The 12,082-nt window shown below is 33.5% G+C and overlaps 1 protein-coding gene and 1 pseudogene across 22 annotated transcripts in view; both read left to right on the top strand.

The window, feature by feature from the left end:
- Rims2 (regulating synaptic membrane exocytosis 2) overlaps positions 1–12,082 on the top strand; it is a 586,271-nt gene that overhangs the window by 138,331 nt on the left and 435,858 nt on the right. The window lies entirely within an intron of this gene.
- Positions 537–4,712, top strand: LOC113178776 (tropomyosin-1-like; annotated as a pseudogene).

Genomic DNA, 12,082 nt, shown 5'->3' with positions numbered 1-12,082 from the left:
AATGATGAAATCTCAGCTATAGAAATGACTTTCATGTACTGACAAGATTTCATAGTTATCAGCCTATATTTTAATTAAGGATTGAATGACAGATAAAAGTATACTGTGATAAAATTTCTGTGAATTTGGAACATTGCAAATAAAATTAAATAAGCCTTATTATGACATTCTATATACAGTACTGTTTAATAGAGCTTTCAGCAATGTGAAACTTTTTTATATATTCACTATCCAACAGAGTAGTTTCCAGTCACAAGTAGTTCTTGACACTTGAAAATGGTCTAGACTGAGAAATTGAATATTAAAATTTAATTAATTTAAATTTAAATAGTCACATGTGGCTAATGTCTAGAGAAACCCTAAACATAGATAGCAAACATTCTCTGCAAGAGTCTGGCAGAATATAAAACTTAGCTTCCCTTGCAACTGGTAATGACTTTGTGACACAGTTCTAACAAATGGATAGAAGAAAATTTCTGAAGGCTTCTGGAATGATAAAAAAGATGTAGCTAGCACTGTCTTTTAATGCAAAGGTGATGACTGCCATTTGTGAAGATGAGGGAAAGGCCAAGACTATTGGAGTCATCAATCATGACATTATTGAGCCTGATATTCGAGAAAGTGTCAGTGGTTCTGAAGGGTGGCAGATCTGAAACTTGAAAGATGAGAAATTTGTTGTTTGGATAAAGAAGATAAAAAGAGGAGTTAAAGATGACAACTATATGTTTGCTAACATTTCACAGTTACCTTGTGTGTGTGTGTGTGCAGTGAGAGCATTTAAGATTTACTTTCTGAGCAAATTTCAATTATATGATAGAGTATTATTAATTTTAGTTACGTTATATATATATAGGTCTTGAGAATATATTCATTTTGCATAACTTAAACTTTATACTCTTTGACCAACATCTACCCATTTCCCTCCTCCCCTATCCCCTGGAAACCACCATCTTACTCTGTTTCCATGAGTTTGACTTTTTAAGAGAAATTATGCAGTAGTTTTGTTTTTGTACTGGTTTATTTCACTTAGTATAATGTCCTCCAGGTTTATCTATGTTGTTGCAAATGACAGGATTTCCTTCTTTTGGAAGGCTGAATAATATTCCATTATATATAAGTACCACATTTACTTTATCCATTCATGTGTTGATGAATACTTAAGTGGATTTCATATCTTAGCTATTGTGAATAATGCTGCAATGAATATGAGAATGCAAATATCTCTTTGACATACTATGTACATTTGCTTTGGGGATATTACATATCATACACACACATATGAATATATGTGTGTGTATGTATGTATGTATGTATGTATATATATATATATATATATATGTGTGTGTGTGTGTGTGTGTATGTATGTATATCCAGTATATATGGCAATCCCAAAATAGTATTTGTATTTACCATAAGGCATACATAAAGCATATTATAATTGTAAATGTCTATTTTAAGGAAATAGTAACTTTGCATACAAAAACCGCACACTTTAATTTCTCCTTTCATATTTTATATTCATGATTTTTTTTGTATTTTTTACTCATTGACAAGTTATTATGGCCATAATTGTTTTGAACATTTTTGTCCCTTAATTCTTATACTGGAGTAAGTAGTGATTAGCATACCACTACTACAGTGTTTGGGTATTCTGATTCTTGCCTTTACAGTAAGTTCAGCACTTTCATATTGTTTCATGATGTTAGCCAGTGTCCTCTCATTTCAGTTTTAGCATGTCTTCTAAGAAAATTCTAGTGTTGATAAACTCCTCAGCTTTTGTTTATATGTGAAAGTCTTTATCTTCCCTTCATGTTTGAAGGATAGTTTTGTTGGGTATATTACACCTTATTGGCAAGTTTTTACTTTTTTTTTTTTTGGTCACCATTTTCAATATATCATCCTACTCTGTCCTGACCTGCAAAATTTCTTCTGAGAAATCTATTGACACTTTTGTTGGGATTCCCATTTTTTTGTGACAAGTAACTTTTGTCTTGCTGCTTTCAAAATTCTCTTTGTCTTTGACTTTTGAGAACTTGATTATAATTTGTTTTAGTAAAAATCTATGGTTATTTTTTAATTTAAAGCAGTTTATTGTAATGTAATTCACATATAATTCATCCTTTTAAAGGGTACAATCCAATGTTTTTTTTTAATATGTTCACAGACTTTGCAGCCATAACCACAATTTTAGAGTATTTTTACCACCCAAGAAACTCCATAACAGTTAGCAATCATTTTCAATTTCTATCTCCCATGCCTTTTCTTATTTCTGAACCCCTGGTCCCAGGCAATTAATTTTACTTATTTTTATTGGCCCTTTTGGGACTTTTCTTCCTTCTTCTCTGTGTTTGCATGTCTTTTGTCAAACATTCCCCCTTCCCTCTGTAATCACTATTTTATTCTTTTTTTTAATATTTATTTTTTAGTATTCGATGGACACAACATCTTTATTTTATTTGTATGTGGTGCTGAGGATCGAACCCAGTGCCCGGCGTGTGCCAGGCATTACCACTTGAGCCACATTCCCAGCTCTCACTATTCTGTTCTGACCTTCTAGGATATTAGCTTTTTTAGTGTCCACATATGAAGGTAATCATATGGTATTTATCTTTCTGTATGAGGCTTTTTTCACATGATGTTCTCCATGTTCATGTTACCGACAGGCATTTGTTCTTTTTCATGGTCAAATAATATTTCATTGTGTATATATACTACATTTTCTTAACTCATCCATTCCTTGATGGACACCTAGATTGATTCCATCTTTTGGCTATTGTGAATAGTGCTACAGTAAACATGGGTGTGCAGATATCTCTTCAGGATGCTGATTTCATTTCCTATGAATATATATCCAATAGTGGGGTTACTGGATCATACGGCAGTTCTATTTTTAACTTTTTGAGAAGAGACTCACCAACATTTTGATTGAAGCTTTAGTATTATTAAAATGTAGAAGATTGTGTCAGGCATATAAAAGGAACTTAGCTAACACTGGCTGCATCAGTCCTGGTGATTCTTTATCTGTTTACATCAGCTTCCTCTCTTTTGATCTGGTCATTTAATCTGGTCATTTCAAAGAGAACTTTGAAAGTAAAATTGAACAGTTAAATTAAATATTGTGACCATTATCTCTTTATAATGTGTTCCCCACGCCTCAGTATACATTCTAAGGGGCTGCTTTTCTGTGTGTGTCTCAGGGACCAATAGTTTCTAGCACCAAAGTATAGTACAAGTCTAATAGAGTGTTCATTGTCGCAGGGTATTATTTGTATTATAGATTATATCTTTAAGAGCCATTGGTGTATATCTTGGGGTCTGTTACACTGTTAAGGCTTGCTCTTATATTGAGTGGTGAAAGTAGATGAAAATGTGCATAGGCAATAAAAAAGTATGCTCTTATCTGGAGTGTTCTACAAGTATAGGTAAATATAACTTGTAATAGGAATTAAAGTTCAGCATTTTGTTACATCAAACTAACTGGATCTTAACTATTTGAGACCCCACCAGAGTGTAATTAACCTGGGAACTGACCAAATTGGATCTCTAAGAATAGCTCTGTATTAACTTTAGCCGTCCACAGAGTTAAGTGTCCGTGGTTTTCAGTGAATAAGTAGTGATTTCTCAGAGACTTGTGTCTGCTCGGGAGGATTTGCTGGTTTAATTTTTTGTCTAAAATTTATTTTTAAGTACTTATAATAGAATTTGCTGAGTTGTTTGTGTGGCTTTTAAAAATGATGGAGCATTGTTCTTCAAACTGAGGGCTGGCTTATTTAGTTGAAGATGTAACCAAGTGAGGCTAGTGTTAAACTAACTAGGATTTATTGTCCTGTTGAAAGAGCAGGGTAATGGCTAATTAAAAGTAAGTCAAGATTTTCTGGGCATAGCAGGCGGAATTAGGGGTGAGAAGCGGCTGTAACGCTGAGCGGAGCAGTCAGAAGATAGATATCGCGAAGTGGCTGGGTGGGCACCCTGCGAGGGGTGGGGTGAGGGGATCGCCACTGTCCAGGCGGTGAAGAACAAGATCCAGGTTCTGAAACAGCAAGCTGAGGATACAGAGGACAGGGATGACCGTCTCCAGCTGGAAGTTGAGGAAGAAAGGCTGGCCTGGGAACAGGCTGAGGCTAAGGCAGCCTCCTTGAACCACAGGGTCTAACTAGTTGAAGAGGAGCTAATTTTCGCCTAGCTAATGCCCTGCAAAAGCTGGAGGAAGCAGAAAAAGCTCTGCTGAGAACGAGAGAGGTATGAAGGTTATTGAAAACCAGGCTCCAAAAGATGAAGAAAAGATGGGACTCCAGGAAATCCAACTCAAAGAAGCTAAGCACATTACAGAAGAAGCAGATAGGAAGTATGAAGAGGTGGCTCATAAGTTAGTGATTATTGAAGGAGACTTGGAACATACAGAGGAACGAGCTGAGCTGGCAGAGTCCCGTTGCCGAGAGATGGATGAGCAGATCAGACTGATGGACCAGAACTTGAAGTGTCCGAATGCTGGTGAAGCATTCAAAAAGAAGACAAATATGAGGAAGAAATAAAGATTCTTAATTGATAAACTTAAGGAGGCAGAGACCCATGCTGAGTTTGCTGAGAGATAGGTAGCCAAACTGAAAAAGACAATTGATGATTTGGAAGATAAACTGAAATGCACCAAAGAGGAGCATCTCTATACACAAAGGATGCTGGACCAGACTCTGTTTGACCTCAGTGAGAGGTAGAGCTCCCCAGTCCTGCCCTGCTGCTGCTCCTTCCTCTGATCTTGACTCTGCCTGATGCCCGCCAGCCAGAAGCTGACCTTGAAACTGAGGGCTGATCTTTAACTGGAAGGCTGCTTTCTCCTTTCAACACCCCATCTACTCCCACCCCCTTATCTTTTTCACAAACTGTCTCTGCTTCTTCCCAGAGATTCCAGCTGGACTAGAGGCTGAGCACTGTTGGGAGCAACATTTAATGTGAGCACAGTGCAAAGTGTCTTTAAAAGCCTGTTGTGATGTACACATTTTGTAATTACTTTTTTTTTATTGTTACAGTAACCATTTGTAAAACATTACAAATAATTTTATAGCTCTGAAGCAGCAATCTAATTCCCTTCTCATTTTTGGCAGGTAACTTTTCAGCCTAATCTCTATTGCTCTCTCTGTAGAGGAGGAAAAGAAGAATGGGCCTGCCTTACTGAGAGCCAAACAGCCCAGGGAAAGACTCATTGCTCTGTGCAATGGGAAACCTCATTGCTTTGTGCCAAGTTATCAGCCAAACCAGAAAGGTGATTCCAAGAGGAGTTAGCCAAAAAACGAAAACCTTACTATTCAGGTTTTGTTTTGTTTTTAGTTTTAAGGTATCTTTAGATAACTTTATTCTTATTTTTTCCTTTTTTTTTTTTTTTTCATCAGAAATGACCAAATTAACATGGTGAGACCTCTGAGACTTTTTGTTTTTGTGGTTCTGGGGATTGAACTCAGGGCCTGGTACATTTTCGGCAAATGTTTTACCACTGAACCATATTCTTAGCCCTGAGATCAAATTTTTCTCCCATTTCTACTTGCTTCCCAAGTGTTCACAGAATGGATCATGGGCCCCTTAATCTTGAGGTGACCATTTAATTGCTATCCTCCTTAAAAGAATAAAAAAGAAAGAAAATTATGTTTTTGCTACTGATTTAGCCATATGAAACCCATCTCATCACCCTTTTCTGAGTCTGATGCTGCTGTATCTAAAAGTGCCATCTCATTGTGCTTTATATCAGTGCTGGAGAATCTTGAATAGCTTATGTACAAACTTTTAAAATTTTATATTATTTTGAAACTTTGCATCTTTGGAGTTGGGGTATCTGGCCACCCCATCTGGTTTTGAGAGTCCTACTGGGCTGGCAGTGTGCTGATCTTTCAAAGTTTCTTTCCCAGCCCAATCCCCACTCCTAGGTGAGGTTTCTGTGAGGTCTGGTAGGTGTACATCCTGCAGCTTATTGGCTTAAAATATACTCTTCTTTGTTGTGATCTCTTTGGGGCCAGTGGGAGAATGACAAACAATAGTGCAACTGTTTTGATACTGAATATTGACAAGTGTCTTTTTGAAATAAAGAACAGTTCCTCCAAAAAAAAAATAGTAAGATAATGTTCTCTAGGGATACACTGAAAAGAAGCCTAAACAAGAGACTTGAATTTCCATGGAAATTCAAGAGCCATTGACATTTGTTTGGTGGAGAAAATAGGGTGAGGGAAAGTTATTATTTGCTATTGGGATTTAATTGCCCTGGAATTTAAGACCATTCATAGATGGGATTTTACTAAATTGTCTACCTTACTTCTTCTCTGTATTGTAAATTTTTAATTTTAGCACTTTTAAGTTGCATCTTTTATCAAGAAGACGACATTCTATTTAATGCTTCTTTTTCTTTTCATACATAGTTTATTCTGTCCAGAGTCCCTTCTCTGTTTTGTCCACTCAACAAACTCATGGATTCTTCCAAATCCAATTTAAATAATTCTTTCTGCAGAAACCCTAAAAAGCTTTGTCAGTTCTTTCTCAGTATCTCCTTCATGTTGTTATTACTCTCTTTATCAGATTATATTCTGACTTATTTTTTTACTTATATGTCTGACATATTATAGTCAGACAGAAATAGTTTTTTTTTTAAATTAATTTATCACAAACATCTAACACAATTACTGAAAGATAGGAAATCCTTGCATGGTAGATATTCAGATTATTTATCAATCAGTAGGCCTTGGGCACCAACCAATCAGAATGTATAGCTAATCAGAATAAACACTGGTTATTACTCCATACCTTTGTATGCTGGCTAAATATTAGTATGGGTGGTCTGAATTAGGAATAGGCAAAGGCTTTTCTTTTCTTTTTTAATGTAGTGGTTCTATATGACTATTGGTCCTCCTGAATGAATAAAAGATATTTTCACTCTTCCATAATATTGTTTTGAAATTAATAGAAGGGAATATATTGAGAGAAATAATTTCTCTACACTTGAGAAATGTTTTATTTTAATTTCTCAGTTTCTTATTTTGATTTACTTACTTCATAACTGATTATTTCCTATAGGAATTGAAGGGTAAAAAGGTTTAACTTTGCCATTCTCTTTTGACTCTACCATGACTAACATAATCTTATCCAGTTAAAAACTAAGAAGAATGTATTACTGTCTTATAGGACACATATACATACAACATTCAGGGTCAAAGTATGGCCCATTTAGATGTGAGTCCTTTGTAAGGAGTGAGAGATGTTAAACAAACAAACAAAAAATAGATAAAAGGAAGGTATTTTCTAGTTTATCCATAAACTATGTAGATTGTCTCTATGTTAAATATTACTATTGGAATCCATTTCAAGTGAATATAGTATGAATTTTCCTGTATTTTTTTCATGCCAACATATTTTTGCTTAATAGAGGCAGCTTAGAATTGATAGCTAAAATTAAATTTGTTTAAGAATATTTTATATTTACAATTTTTTTAGAGAGAGAGAGAGAGAGAGAGAGAGAGAGAGAGAGAGAGAGAATTTTAATATTTATTTTTTAGTTTTCGGCAGACACAACATCTTTGTTTGTATGTGGTACTGAGGATCGAACCCGGGCCGCACGCATGCCAGGCGAGCGCGCTACCACTTGAGCCACATTCCCAGCCCCTTATATTTACAATTTAAAAAATAATATTTATACTAAAATATATTACATACCTCTTGTACCTCTGAAAAGATAAAAAAGGGTATATTCTTTTTTTTTTTTTTTGTGGTACTGGGATTGAACCTGGGGCCTTTTGCATGGTAGGCATGTACTCTACCAACTGAGCTACATTCCCAGCCCCAAGGGTATATTCTTAAAACCTACCTTCAAAGCAGAGCTGTTTATCTTAAATCATTTTTAATGGCTTTTATTAAAAATAGGTAGATATATAGTCCATTCTTAATGTTTCTAAATATTGTAACTATTGTAATCAATACTATATGGCCCTAAGTTTATATTAACATGCACATAATTGTTGCAATCATTGTACTGGTAGGTCAGAGCATCAGAAAAACATTTTTTTTTGCAACAGAATTAAATTTTTTTATTTTTATTTTTTAACTACACGACAGCAGTGGAAAGCATTACAATTTTTATATAACAGAATTTTATGTATTTAAAATATATCCAATGAATTTAAAATACCCAAACTATAGGTAGATATTTAATAGAAAGCAGGAAGTATAATGAATTTACTTTTATTTTAGAAAACCTAAATATATATTGTATCAAGAACACTTTTTTAGAAGTTATAAACTACCAAGTACTGTGTGCAGGGATTATAGAACTGAGTAAGACACAGTCCACAGTCTTTCTTCCCTAAGGAGTTCAATTATTTTTATTTTATATATAGAAAATAAAGCTTCACATTGGTTAAACAGTTTGCCCAAAGGCCCATAATAAAGTGTCAGGTTTGGGATGATTTATTTCAGGAGTGTCCTACTGTTTATTTTTCAGTTATTAGAATTATCTGGGACAGTCTTTTAAAAAATTAACAAATTTCAGTGCACACTCTATCAGAGTGTTTGAGGGTGACGCTTAGGAATTTGTTATTAGGAATGGTTACTCAGATTATTCTAATGCATAGTTAGGTTTAGATACCACTGTTTTCTCTGATTCTAAAGATTATTCTTTTTTAGGGGTTGGGGCTGTAGCTCAGTGGTAAAGTGCTTGCCTCACATGTGTGAGGCACTGGGATTGCTCCTCAGTACCACATAAAAATAAAGATACTATGTGTCCATCTACAACTAAAAAAATACTAAAAAAAATAAGTTATAAAAAAAGAGATCATTCCTTTTTAAAATTTAAGCCCTGCCTTTCTCTTGGTGTTAACATACTCAGAAATGAATGTCATGAATCCTGGATTTCCATAGTATATGCATGAAATATAAATTTCTGTACAGATAGTGGGTGGCTTAAAACATTAAGCAAGAAGTGATTTGTAAATATGAACCCTGTCCCTGGCCTAGATTTAATCTCCATCTTTTGTATCTTAATTTAGAATGGATGGGAAATGATTAATTTACATAGGTATTGATTTATGTCAACACAAGAAGCTAATATTCTGTGTTTAGGAATAAGTAGTTTTTCATGTGTTGTCAGAATAGTTACTACTAAGATTGTGAAAGGGAAAAGTGGGGAAGATTATACATTCTTTATCTGGCAAGCTGGAGCTTGAAATATCTTTTCCCACAGAAACAAACTTTATAAATAATTAAATAGAATATTACTGAATTTTACTAGATAAGCTGTTCTGACTTAACCTAGATGTCCATTGTCTTCTTTCGAGTTAACTGATGGGGAAGGGAAGAAATGACTTAGCAGGTAAGATCAGGCTTATAGAGCTTCTTGTAGAGGATGGTGATTTACAGTCTATACAACTCTGCTCAGGAATTATTGTACACTTTAGCTTAATATAAAATGGTTGTGAATTGGGAAACTTGTATAATATGGGATTGTGGGGGTAGGGGAAGCTGAATCTTGTAAGGAGTAGCTGAGGTGGTAGTTCAGATACTGATCTTGAAATGTGTTTGTTTCGAGTCTCTAATTTTAAAAAATCCTTTATCTCATATATTTTTATGATGATGTTTATTTGCATCATGTTTAGTTGCAGGGGTACAGATTCTAGCATATTATCAATATTGATATTTATAGTAAAATTGTTAGAGCCTCTGAAAAATATATATCCAATGGAATCTAAATAGCTCAGCAGTTTGATAACTTCCATGAGTATAAAAAAATCCAACACATGAACAAAGTTTTGACAGCCAAATGTTTTCTTTGTTTTTCCTTGAATTTTTATGTACATTCTACCTCCTCCACAGTATTTTATACACAAGTAATATGGTTTTTTTTTTTTGTTAGCAATCACCTGGATTTCCAAAGATAGAATATGTATGATTACATCTCCTTAAAAATCATCTTTTCATAGTCTGTTCCAACAAAATATGCATATATAGTAAAAATTTAAACATTTATTTGACCATAAGGCTTAAAAAGTTTTGAAAAATTTCTAGTGAATTGAATCATAAGTAATTGGTAATTATTAATATGCAATTTATTAAAATAATGCAAATATGAATTTTGATTAAAATTATTAAATATAAGAATTTTTTTGGAGATGGGTAGGATTAATTTTCTTTCAAAGTTGTTCACAAATCTATCGACTGAATTGGAATTCAGCATAAATTCTATTTCTTTTATCTTTATAGATGCAAGTGCTAAGGAAATTTGTTGACATTAATGACTGAATGCGAATAGAAGGAGTTAGGCAATAATAATTCACTAATTTCCTCAAACTCCAAGTTATGTGACAAAAAAATAGTAATCTATTTGTCAAAGATAATTTTGTTATATATCAGTTGAGCACTAATTTAGGTTTTTCTTCAATTTGATGAAAGCAAAAATTGAAAACCCTGCTCTCAAAAAATTTATAAACTGGTTTGTGATTTATTCAGTTAATTTCTGGGAATTATAGCAAAAAGTGTTACCAAGACCCTATCAAATGACTAATCTTACTATTCTTATAGTTAGAGACATCTTTTTAAGCCAATATACTTAACCCAAAAAGGGTTTGGAAAAATGTTAATTTTAGTACCCTTAATAATTATAACTTATTTTAATAAAACTATTTTGTCTTTTCATATGCTTTAAATTATTTTTTGTAAGTATCTTAGAATTGCATATTTAGCTTTCAGTTTATAGAAATATGGAACATATTAGCTAATAGGCAAAGCTATTCTTATTGTCAACTTAATCAGCCAAATGAAACCATCAGCAAGTCTTATTTTGCTTTCAACTTAAATAAAATATTAATACATATTCTTTGATAATCTTATTGTGACAAAAATTATGTATGAGTGGGCTTCATTTACTCATGCATTACTTGAAAACATTTAGTAATTTATTTTGGAATTATACTAATAATGCATTACTTGAAAACGTTTAATATTTTAGTTTTTAAAGAGAGAGAGAGAGAGAATTTTTAAATATTTATTTATTTTTTTAGTTTTCGGCGGGCACAACATCTTTAATTGTATGTGGTGCTGAGGATTGAACCCAGCGCTGCGCGCCTGCCAGGCGAGGGCGCTACCGCTTGAGCCACATCCCCAGCCCACGTTTAATATTTTATACTGGTATTATACTACTAATAATTTCTCTTTTAGTGGTAACATCTGATACTTCAGTCAGGAGTAAACATTTTCTCTATGAAGAAAAGAGTTTTCAATGTAGAGCTTAAAGTTACAAGTCTTATCCATAATATATTTCTTGTGATTACTCACCGAACCAGCTCTATTCTTGGAGATATAAGTTGCTAACTAAAACAAAAATAGCCTGAAGATGAGTAGAATGTGCACAGTTTTGAAATCTCTTCACCACTTGATTCCTGAGCATGTTTCTTGTATATGCTATAATTTCATCAGCTATGTTGTTCTCATTATGATTGAGAATTACTGGAATCTCTAGATAATTTATCTGCAAGTAATATGATCTACCACAATTTTTGTCACAATTTGAACGGGACTGCATGCAACTTTATCAGCTCTACAAAGTACAGTGGTATATTTAAGAGGGTTTAATAAAAATTACGCTGATGGACTCACTAGCTAACATCTTTTTCTCTATTAACTTAGGGAACAGGTATAATAACCTACTTTTGTTGTGTGAGATTTTCTGTGTTTAGCAGTGAGCAATATTAATTTGTAAAAGTTTTTTTGAATAACTTTTGTTATTCAGTAACAAAATAACTTGAATAACTGTCTTGAATAACTATCTTGTAAGTTACCAATACTTTCAGTTTTCTCCTTATAACAATAATAGCTTTCCTTAGGATTTGAATGTTTTAAAAATAAATGATACTTCAAGAGAAATGGTTTTATACCATTGTTTGACAATAATGTTTCAACCACAGAGTCTCTTGGGAATTCTCTGGAGTACCATATACTTTTACAATTAGAAGTCTTTTTCCCAAAATGGTTGTATATCCAACAGCGTCTTCTGGCTTATTCTCCTATCCTCCTTCTTAAATTTGTACAAATTTTTAAAAATGCAAGTTATTAAATAGCAATT

This window comes from Urocitellus parryii, chromosome 7, assembly GCF_045843805.1.
Source record: "Urocitellus parryii isolate mUroPar1 chromosome 7, mUroPar1.hap1, whole genome shotgun sequence".
Lineage (NCBI taxonomy): Eukaryota > Metazoa > Chordata > Mammalia > Rodentia > Sciuridae > Urocitellus > Urocitellus parryii.
This window is presented reverse-complemented; position numbering and strand designations above follow the sequence as displayed.